This window comes from Mustela nivalis, assembly GCF_964662115.1.
Source record: "Mustela nivalis genome assembly, chromosome: 10".
Lineage (NCBI taxonomy): Eukaryota > Metazoa > Chordata > Mammalia > Carnivora > Mustelidae > Mustela > Mustela nivalis.
In genome coordinates, this window is record NC_139029.1 from 77,839,474 (window position 1) to 77,850,536 (window position 11,063).

At 39.3% G+C, this 11,063-nt stretch overlaps 1 long non-coding RNA gene across 2 annotated transcripts; it reads right to left on the bottom strand.

The window, feature by feature from the left end:
* Positions 1–1,925: 1,925 nt before the first annotated feature.
* LOC309843325 lies at positions 1,926–6,848 on the bottom strand. 2 transcript variants are annotated; one of them, XR_014300066.1, is made up of 3 exons: positions 6,584–6,848; positions 4,504–4,685; positions 1,926–2,372 (listed from the first exon to the last, which is right to left on the bottom strand). It is a non-coding gene; the product is annotated as an uncharacterized lncRNA (long non-coding RNA). The 2 variants fall into 2 exon arrangements; XR_014300067.1 differs by lacking the exons at positions 4,504–4,685; positions 6,584–6,848 and adding an exon at positions 5,863–5,977.
* Positions 6,849–11,063: the final 4,215 nt, after the last annotated feature.

Sequence of the window (11,063 nt, forward strand, 5' to 3'; positions counted from 1 at the left end):
TAAATCTATTAGCTGGGAAAATAAACGACTCCTTCTAGAGGTAGGATTATCAAAACATTTGTGAACATATGCTAAAAACCACCAAAACATTTAACAAATATTTTGGGGGAGATAATTTGAGACTATGCAACTCTTTTGTTCCTCTTTAAAGTTTCATCCCCAAATCTTGCCCACAATAATTATTACTGTGATGGTCAAATGGTAATTTTTCTCTTGCCCTCATTCCTTCTGCATATATTATTTGGAATTTTGGAATTTTTCTACAAGGAAGGGCTTCCATTCTCCCTCAGTAGTTAGCATGTGTGTAGATGTAAGAGCTTGTCTGCTTCTGTGTTTTTTGTTTTTTTTTTTTTTAAATCTCAGTTGGTATGTATTTGTCTGACACAGTCTTGGATCTTTAAATCTGGAAGTCTCTCCTAGTAGTTAATAGTTCCAACCCCCATTCTCAGAAGTAACCAGTATGAAACCCTTTATTTCACATATGAGAAAGTGGAGAATCAGAGACTAAGATCATGCAGTTATTTAGACAAAACTTGAGGTGGAACTCAAGACTCAAGACTCCCAGCCCATTGTTCTTTCCACATTCGGTCATTTTTTCAAAGGTTCAGATCCACCTGCCACCCAAATACGGTGAGTGTGAACTGGATAACTTGTAAAACACCCAAGACGTAGTAAGTAAGTGGCTTTGTCCCTCACTGCTGCTGCTGTAGATAAAGGGGCACTTATGTGTTGGGAGAAGGTCTTAATCCAGACAATTTTTATTTTCTAGTTATGCTTTGGAAGACTATTAAAAAAACAACAACAAGCCTTTCTACCCTGGCCACCACAGGAATTTAATGGGGACTTGTACAGAAGCTCATGGACAGCAGGCATCTGCAAAGATTTTTCTTGTAGAAGTCCCTGTTTTGCAAAGATATGAGCTGTAGCAATTCAAAGTACAGATTCTAGAACAATAAAAGAATAATTGATAAAAATCTGTGCCCTTGAAATTGGACTTTGAGGAGCTGAAGAGAATGAGAAACTCTGGAATATGTGTAGCTGTGAAAACAAGAAGCCCCCCCCCCCACACACACACATGCCTACATACACATACACAACAGACCAGTGTGGCGCTCTGCAGCAAAAGGGGGCCAGGAGCAGAACCAGCCTGACCAAAGATGGAGAGCGGCCACAGGACAAGCAAAGGATGTCACCCTAGTCCTACCTGGCTGATGATTTCACCAGCATCTAGAGAAGATAGCAGCTGCTCTAAAATTACCCTCTGACTCCAGGACCCGTACTTGGAATATGGCATCAATATTTAAACTTAGATTATTTCTGTCATGTCAGTTAGTTTTTCTGAATGAACCCTTTTATTGCTTGAAGAAAGTGAGCTCCATAAGGTGCTGTTAAAGAGAGATGCTGGACTGGGAGGAACCCACTACCATAGAATTGCAGCTGTGGTTGTTGCCCAGTGGCCGCAGACCAGGACCATATGTCTGGTGCAGGATGGTGCCCAAACAGGCCCCAAGTCTACGGAGAGGTGCCACTCCTTACACATAGGAAACAAAAACCCCAAGCAGCAAAATCCAGAACTCCTTTTAAGTGTAGAAATATTGGTATTTTTATGGATTACAAACTGGTTAGTTATGTTTGAAATTAAGTATACATCCTACAGAGCATTCTTAAATATTCTAAAGGTTATTTGAGGGAAGGTTAAGAAAAATGGTTTCTCTTGCACAGTTTCAAATGGGTCTTCTAGGTCTTCTTTAGAGCCTTTCATATTATTTATCATTATTTCCCTTTCATATTTTTAGATACTCCAGGTCTTTCTCAGGACACAATAGTCCTAACTCTGAAACAAATTCTGCTAATGTTTAAGTGGATACAACCTCTTGTTCAACCTGAATTTACCTTTAGGTATCTCCCTGAAAATAATTAGATTGTTTGTTTTTCATTCATTTGTTTAATTAGAGTTACAAATCATGCAACATAAAAGGCACAGGTCTAAAATATTCAGTTTGATGAGTTAGGACATTTGTAAATATCTGTGAGACTACCACCCAAGCAAAATATAGAACATTTTCATCATCTAGAAAGTTCCCACACACTATCTCCCCATCAATTTTACCCCATCTCCAAATGCAACCACCTTCTGACATCTATCATAAATTTATTTTCCCTGCTCTTGCACTTCATATTCATTGAATCAAGTAGAATGTTTTGTGCATGTGTGAATGTTCTTTCACTCAGTGTTTCCAAGGTTCATCCATGTTGCTGTGCTTTTCAGCAGTTCTTCCTTTTTGCTGTTGAACAGGGTCACATCATGTGGCTATGCCACAAGCTGTTTACTCAGTCTTCTGCTGATGACCCCTGAGTTTTCTAGTTTAAGGCTGTTATGGAAAAAGTGACAATTTTTAATACCTTTAAAAAGCAATGTTATTTCTAGATAAATAATAAATAGAGTGTGAATACAAAAGAATGAGTCAAACTGGGGACTTGTCTCCAAGTAAATCCCCTGGGGGGAAGGGGAGCAGGGACAGTTTCTAAATAGGTCCTTACATTCCCCCCTTTTCTTTGGAGACTAGTCAAATCTTTGACTTTTTAGCCAGTTCTATACCCTCCTTTTAACAGCTGCTGGACTGTTTTGATGACTCCAGTGTGATTTACCCAGAGACAGTATTTCTCTCCTAAGGTTATGCAGAGCCCCCCTCCTCCTTTTATCAGAAACAGTAAGTTAAGCCCCTCCTTTTTTATTCACAATTGCTTATACCTCCCGTCTATATCTTAACAACAGGGCCAAAAATGAATTTAATGAACTCATTGTTTTTTGAGTCTTAGTTTTAGTCCACAATTGGTGGGGTCCATTGGTAGCGGCATCCACCTCTGGGGGGTGTTCTAGTCCTCGGCTCGTTTGATGTAACCTGCATGAATCCAGGCCCTGATGCCATCTACTTTTATTGCTATGGGGGTGGTCAGGATGACAGTAAACAGTCCCTTCCAGCGAGGCTCCAAGCCTCCCATTTGGCAGCAGTGCATCCAAACTAAGTCCCTGGGTTGGCGAGGATGTGGCTCCACCTCCGATTTGGTCCCAGTGTGGGCAGTTCAGATCCCTGTATGGGCTCTTTTAAGACAGACTGTAATGCCTGCAGTGACTGGAGCACAGACTGAGCAGTGACTTCTGCTATAGCAACCTCTTTCTCTTTTTCCCCTTCCCATTCTAGTTCTTTCTGCATTTACTGTCTGACATTGAACACATCTATTAACCACATCTTGAGCCTTATGCCCTAATTTAGAAACCTAAAATTGCTTGCCCATAAGCTCTTTAAACTTGCGTGTCCCCAAACGAGTGCCCTGATGTATTTGGCTTACTAATTTTCTTCTAGTCTTAGCCCAATCTCTTTTACAGTCTAATTTAGTCCACTTCTGTAAATATACTTGCATCTTTGACCAGGAAGGCCGTGGCAGCAATTATGCGGAGGCAAGGAGGAAGCCAGCTGCTGCTGGATCTAGTTTCTTGCTAAGATAGGCTATTGGTCTTTGCCAAGGCCCCAGGCTCCGAGTCAAAACTCCTTCCATCATCCCTGTCTTTCCATCCACATACAAGTGGAAGGGCTTGGTAATGTCTGGGATGACCAATGCTGGGGCACTCAGTAAGGCTGTTTGTAATTCCCAAAATTCTCCTTCTGCCTCAGCTGTCCACTCTACCATAGTGAGTCCTCCCTTAGTCAGTTCATAAAGAGGTCGCGCCATCTCCGTGAACCGCGGTATCCACAGCCTGCAGTAGCCCAACGTCCCAAGAAACTCCCTCATGGAGACCAAAGCCTAAGTAAGTGGCGTGGCTCTTATAAAGCTGTGTTTTCATTGCTGACACCTGATACCCTTTTCCTGCAGAGACTGTAAGAGAGCTCTCGTCCCCTGTAAGCAAGACCCATAGTCCTCAGCGGCTATTTCTACTATTCCCACTAACTCAGTCAGAGTCTTCCTTTCAAATCCTTCAATTTTCTGAAGTTTCCTCCTTATATCTGGGGCTGACTGACTGGCAAAAGCAAGATCGTTTACACGATTTATCGTGCAACTTCTCTGAAGTTTACCTTAAGTTGTCTAGCTTAGGTAAACAAACATTTAATAACAATCTAATCTAGAATTTAACACCCATAAAGCCATGTTATTAAAACATAATTTTTCTCTCTAAAATCACCCTCATTTCCAGAGATAGCCAAATCAGGACTAACTCGTTTGAAAAACAAGTCCAGTTTTAACAAACTTGGCCTAATTATTTACATAAGCTCAGCAAGAACAGTGAGTAATCATATAGCTCTTTTAGAATATGCTTTGCTGGAACTTTTTATAAGGAATCTCTAGGTTGAACTTTTAGTAGCCTCTCCGCGCCAGAAGCCAAGCCACGTACTTGCCATCAGACATGCCTGCAATTCCTGTCGACTTGGGCAAATTCCTCCCCCTGAGGTACCCAAAGTATCTTGAGGCTCCTGCTCCTACCAGGGAGTGACATTCTTTACTCACCTGGTGAGGCTGCTGGGAACTCTGTAAGCAAGGTATCAGGCCAACAGTTCCAAAGGGCTTTACGGCTCCAGGTTTTGTAAAATCAACCTTAGTTCCTTTAAGCTGTCAGGTCATATCTGAGTCTTTTCAAATATGACATTCCTGTCAAAGCCTTGGTAAAATAACCAGTGTCCAATGCCATCCTGTTACAAGGAGAACAGATTCTTATTGAACTTATGCAAATGACTGACTGCCAAAGAAGAATACTTACTGAGCCCTTTTGGTTTCAGAGGGTTCAGATAGAGAGAAAAGTTGAATGCCTTGATTCGTTTACAAATGAACACCTTTACATCTCTATAAGTTACAGGTAACTTAAGAAAAGGTTTCCCTAGTCTAGAGCAAACATTACAGAATCAGTAATGTTTAAAACATTAAGAGACACAACATTACAACCTTTCAGTTCATCTAGTCCCATGTTACTAATTCTGGTTTAGTCTGAATGTAGCCCTTACTTCTGTAAATCTTTACCCATTTCAGTTCCCAGGATTGTAACATATCAAAGTCTTCCCATATGAATTTCCTTTAAGGTGGAATTCATCTTACAAGATAATTAAAACAATTACAAATGACAAAAACTCAGAATAGATATGGTTAAAAATCTAGTGATGACCCTTATCAAAACATTAAACTCTAGGAACTGTATAGAGCCTCTAGAATAGCTACAAAATGTAACCCAAGGTTTATCATTGGTTTAGCAGTACTCCATGGGTAACTTAGCATATCAAGGAAGCCTTATGAATCAAAGAGATTTCATTTACAACTCTGGGCAGACAAAGAGAAAACCATTTACATTTCAGTATTTCCTACTTTTCTACAGAGTTGTTTCCCTTATTTCCATCAGCCTTAATTACACTTAGCAGAATTTTGTACTCTTAGAAATACCTTAACCTCTACTGAAGATTAAATCTAAACCAATTGAGAACTGTTATAACAGAATTCTTTAGATGGCAAATTTTTCAATCAGTTAAGCACAAAACATGTTTACCAACAGATTTCAAAAAGCACAAACCTAGTTCCAGCAACCATGTCTCTAGCATTTTATCCCATTTGGTTGAAGTTTCAGGTTAGCAAAGACTTTGAAAGCTACTTTAACAATTACCCATTAAAACTCTGAGACAGACAATTAGCCATCAGTTCTAGTCATCTCTTTGCTAACAGATTTCAACACAGATTTTTTTGACCTTAAGTAAAAACTCTGAAGTTTCACATTTACTACTGTTAACTCAAAAGACATATTTATCCTAATTAATCCACCAAACTTAACTTAGTTCACATACTGATTTACGTTCCACCTGGGCCCACTCCACTTTGAATGTTTACCTGAGACCCGGGTGGGAAGATCCGGAGTGGGGGGTGTTAGGTCCAGGGGGCACTCTTCTTGTTTCCCGACAGTGAAGAACAAACAGAACAAAGTGCCACCAGAACGCAGAGAAAGGGTTCCAGTTCTAGGGCTCATTGGCTCCAAGAGAGGAGCACATGCTATGCTAGTCAGTCTCCGTCCGGCCAGAGAGGGCAAGGAATGTCCCCGAAACAAAGTTCTTTCGGCAGCTGCTTGGGAATATTCCTTAAAGTCTCTGTCTCGAGTTAGACTAACCCCAGTTGGCTCCAGTTATAGCCATTAAGAGTCAGAGTTCCCTTACTTTGCTTGCCCCATTCCTTCAAACACAACAAACAGCACAGCAGACAACAAAAAGACAAGACCAAGACAGCCGCAGGCCCAGCAGTTCTTACCCAGAGCCTGCCACCAGTGGGGACTTTTTGATGTTCTGGCCGTCCGGGGGACTCAAACCCCCAGTGACCACCTGGAGGGACTCGAACCCCCTGGCTGCCTTAGGGGGACTGGAACCCCCTGGCGATCTACCAGTGGAGGAAAGGGGTGTCCCCGCATCCTCTCCAGCCCTGGGGAGCATGGCCGCGTCCAGCTTCACCCTGGTGGGCTCTACCCAGACAGAACCTGGAGCTCCACCCAAACAGACCGACTGATCTCACAGAGCACCTGGAGATCGGTGGATCCCACAGAGTAAAATCTGCGAGATCTTACCTTGAGGCTTTTCCCAGAAATTCTGATGCTGGCTCAATTCTCGTCATTTAATCCCAGACAGAGCTCCCATATGTTATGCCCCAGTAATGGGTCTGTGACTAAAGGAGCGAGACTGATACAAAACGAAGGTCAAGCAAAGCTTTATTTCGCGCCAAGCATCAAGAATCTAACCGAACGTTCAGAGAGGGTGACCCTTCTGTTTCACAGACTAGCTTTCAAGGGCAAAGGCCATGCGGTCGGGCCTGGCCATGCACAGGTTACCAATGAGATTGTAACACACACAGGAAACTCCACAGTGATGCTAGGTGACCAACTGAGTTAGTTTACCCTAGTAGACATTTGAGCCAGCCTATTACACCTTGATTGGGACCGGTGCCCAAAAGGCTCCCAAAGGGCAGGGCCCATACTCCTTAGTAACCAGGGAGACAGTATGCATCCCCCCACTGATCTGGATGTCTCCACCTGGCCTGACCCACCTTTGTATCTGGACTTTGTTACCTGAAGCTGGTTTCTGGGACTTGTCTCCAAGTTAATCCCCAGGGGGAAGGGGAGCAGGGACAGTTTCTAAATAGGTCCTTACACTTAGCACAGTAGGAAGCACATCAGTCTCATACTGTTTTTTGACATATCAAAGCTTAAAGATTTCTATTACTTATATTTTTCTTTTTTTTTTTCATTTATTGCATCTGGATATTTAGTCATAGTTAGAAAGCCTTTATTGATACCTAGGTTATAGAGGAATTCCCCCATATTTTCTTGTAGATTCCCAATACATGTATAGCAGGATAATTTCTTGAGATGTCAGTTTTTGTTTTCTTTCTCTAGTTTCTCCATTCCCTTCTTCTATTCAGGGAGCAAGTTCTATGCTTCAGTGACCCAGTTGGGCTTAGCAAGAGAGCTGCATGACTTTTGACTGTGAAAGTCTAAACTGAGACTGAAGTTTGAGGAGAATAAAAACATGCTGCCAGAGACCGGAGGAGACAGGGTTCTTTAGCTGCAGCATGTACCAGGTCCAGCTGGATGCTAGGTCAGAAGATCCTAGCCTCATCCAAGATCTCCTGGTGTGGACAGAACTGTGTAGGCTGACACAATGACACTTCAGTCACAGCTAGTGCAGACAGAGGACTGATAAATGGAGGCGCCTCTACAATGACTTTGTGATTTATCAGACTCCAGAATTCTGACACCGCAAAGGAAAAAAGACTAAGTTGATCGCTTGTTTTGTATTTAAATTTCATTTTAAAAATATAATAGGTTCAAAATAGTTCTGAGATAACTGGAGATCTTACATGCAAATTAGATAAATGAAATGAGAATGAAATTAGGAAAATACTTCACAGCGTGTGCAAAAATTAATTCAAAATGGACCAATGATCCAAATGTAGGGGCTAAAACAAGACAACACTTAGGAGGAAACATAGGGGATAAATTTTCACAACCTTGGACTTATTTGACAGTGAATTCTTAGATATGTCACCAAAAGTACAAGAAACAAAGGGAAAATAGATGAATTTGACTTGATCAAGATTAAAAACTTTGGTGCATTAAGGGACATTATTAAGAAAGTGAAAAGACAACCTAAAGAATGGAAAATTCTATTTGCAAACCATATACCTAATAAGGATCTAGAAACCAGAAAACATAAAGAACTCTTATGATTCAACAACAAAAAGACAACCTAATTTTTAAAGGGGTGAATGACCAAAGAAGATGCACAAATGGACAACAAGTGCATGAAAAGATAATTAGGAAAATGCAAACCATTAACACAATTCACACTCACAGGGATTGCTATAATAAAAGCAAACAAATAGGAGATGTTGATGAGCATGCGCAGACATCAAAAACCTCTTTCACTGCTGGTGGGAATGTAAAATAATTCAGCTGATGTGAAAAGGAATTTGGTGGCTCCTCAAAATATTTAACATATATGGGGCAGCTGGCCTGCTCAGTCTATAGAGCATGCAAATCTTAATCTCAGCATCATGAGTTCAAACCCCTTGTTTGGTCAAGAGCTTACTTAAAAAAAAAAAAAAATTAACATAGAATTACCCCTTGTTTGGTCAAGAGCTTACTTTAAAAAATTTAACATAGAGTTACCATATGTCCAAGTAATTCTATTTTAGGTGTATATCTCAAAGAATTTGAAAACAGGTATTCAGTATAGATATTTAGAAGTAATACTTCTGAAAACATCTACATACCTGTTCATAGCAGCACTATTCACAATGTCCAAATGTCTATTAGCTGATGAGTGGGTAAATAAATAAAATGTGATCTATTCATAATATAGACTTTTATTCAGCCATAAAAATATTGAAGTACTAATAAATGCTACAATGTAGATACATCTTGAAAACAGTGTGCTAGGTAAAAGAGTCCAGACACAAAATGTCACATAATGGATGATTCTATTTACATGAAATATCTGGAATAGATAAATCCATAGAGATAGAAAACAGATTAGTAGTTGCCAGAGGCTGGGAGGTGGGAACAGTGGGGAGCTACTGCTTAATGTGTATGGGGTCTTCTTTTGGGATGATCAAATTTTTTAGATCTAAGTAGAGGTTGTAGTTTCATAATCTTGTGATTGTTCTAAATGCCACAGAATTGTTGAGTTCAGTTAATTTTGTTATGTGAATTTCACCCCATTAGAATTGTTTCTTAAATATGATAGATGATGTATTATATCGTTAAAAACTTAAAAGATACAAATTTATTCAGTGCAACTATTTTTTCCTGCCTCCCACCCCCACTCAATTGCCCTTCCTACAGTCAAGTCAATATCATCATCTTCATGAGTATCCTTCCAAAGACACTCAATTCATCTATAAGCAAATAAGCTTATATTACTTCCTCTCTATTCCTTTAATGAATGGCAACATACTAACATACTGTTCTGCTCTTGGCTTTTTTTCCTGCTTAATGTTATATTTTGAGATCATTCCATATTAGCATATACAGAATTGCTTCATTCTTTTCATGGATGTATAATAAATATTCCGTTACATTATCTAATCAGTCCTCCACTGATGGGAATTAAAGCATGTTCCCAATTCTTTGCTTTTACAAAGATACCTTATATCTATGACATTTCAGTTATGTGAGAGTACATCTAAAGAATCAATTCGGGACGCCTGGGTGGCTCAGTTGGTTAAGCAGCTGCCTTCGGCTCAGGTCATGATCCCAGCATCCTGGGATCGAGTCCCACATCAGGCTCCTTGCTCCTCAGGGAGCCTGCTTCTCCCTCTGACTCTGCCTTCCACTCTGTCTGCCTGTGCTCGCTTTCGCTCGCGCTCTCTGACAAATAAATAAATAAAATCTTAAAAAAAAAAAAATATAGAATCAATTCCCTGAAGTAAATTACTGAGTCATAGGATATATGCATTTCTATTTTTAAGCTATTGATCAATTGTTCTATAATTTGTACTAATTTATATGTCTTTCTGAAATATTAATAAAAATTATGTAATGTATTATCAAACTTTGGGATCTTTGCCATTTGGTAAGTGAGAGTTGTATTTTAGGGTTGTTTTCTTTTGTATCTATAACTATGTGTGATAAAAGCATCTTTTCATATTAATTATAATTTTTTATTCCATAGACTATACTTCATATTATTTACCAATTTTCCTATTCAGATTATGGCTTTTTTTTTTTTTTTTTTTTTTTTACTGATTTGAAGGTATTCTTAGGAAAATAAACCACTAGTCTATGAAATAAGGTACAAATTTTTCCTACAGTTTTCTTTCTGCCCTGTTTATAGTGTCTTGTTTCGTTTTGGTTGGTTTGCTTATGAGGAAATTATTTTTAAGTAGCCAAACGTGTATTTTTTGTCTTCTATAGCTTTTGGATTTTCATACTTGTAAAGTGTTCCCCATGCTAAGATTATAAGATCATTATTTCATGAAGAATTCTTTCCTCTTTTTTAATCATAGTTTTATGGTTTCCTTACATATTTTTTTCTTCTTATTCTTTGAGCAATTTAGAAATTATTCCATTTGCAGTATGAGGTGTGAATCCAAGTTTTTTTTTTTTTCAGATGATACAGAATTTATGAAAAATAAGACTCGGTTTCATCTCTTGTAATGGTTCCTTCCATTTAAATAAATAAACACTGTAACAGCTGTGACAAATCTGAACAGGGTGCATTGGGAGAATATTGAGGGAAGGAAAGGAGAGTCCAGAAAAGTCTTCATAAAGAAATGGATCTCCAATACCTCCTCATAATTTCAATTACCATTCCTATACCCTTCTGGAAACTCTCTTGCATCTTGACTTCTGTGATCCTCATGCCTCCAGATTTCCATATTGCCTCTTTAATTATTCTCACTGTCCTGGATCCCTTTCTTTCCTCCATCCTTCAAATGTAGGTGTTTAATAGGGTTATATCTCACTTCCCAACAGCCCATTCTTCTTTTTAATTTTTTTTTTTTTTTTGGTTCCAAGCATTCATCTATTTTGTATATGAAGACCTCTA